Here is a 766-nt window from a genome sequence, read left to right on the forward strand (position 1 = left end):
CCTCCCCTCCCGCCTCCCGCTCCGCGAGCATCAAAGCGGCTATTATGCGGGACGCGGAGCCCGCCGGCCGACCCCTCTGCTGGAGGACGCGGAAAGTGCACAGCGCGGGGCGGCCGCGCCCCTCCTCTCTGCCCCTCCCCGGACCTCAGCAAGTCCCTGCCACAGAAATGAAATGCGAGGATCTCAGCATGAACTCCATGGGGTGGTTGTGAGGACCAAGTGCCGTCGGGGAGTCGGCGCTCAAACATGACTGCTGCCTTTGGGAATGTGCGGCTGCTGTGACAACAGTGGCCTGTCAAATCAACTGGAATGAACTCATGTCTTGTTAATAAAACCGATTTCTTGGACACTCACAGGCACTTTGCACCGTACATCAGTCATTTCATTCTCAAAATTCCATGAAATAGGACTTGGCATTCCCATTTCCAGAAGAGAAAAGTCAGGAAGCTGGAGCTGGGACGCAAGGCCACCAGCAGGAGAGCCCATGACTCCAGGAAAAGCGGAGATCAGGGAGCAGGATAGGGTACCTGTGGCCAGAGTGACCGTGAAGTCTAGTGTCCAAATCAGGACAGCCAGAGTCAAGGGAGCACTCCTCATAATGGTGGTGGGCCACAGGCATAGACAGGCGCTGTCTGGGGCAGACAGCCCTCCGAATGGCCCCACCGTGCACACTGAGGGTGCCTCCATCTGACTCCTAGGGTTGGGACCCTGAGATCTTTTTTTTTTTGAGGCAGAGTCTTGCTCTGTGGCCTGAAGCTGGAGTGGA

The sequence above is a fragment of the Colobus angolensis genome, unplaced genomic scaffold (assembly GCF_000951035.1).
Source record: "Colobus angolensis palliatus isolate OR3802 unplaced genomic scaffold, Cang.pa_1.0 Scaffold9, whole genome shotgun sequence".
NCBI lineage: Eukaryota > Metazoa > Chordata > Mammalia > Primates > Cercopithecidae > Colobus > Colobus angolensis.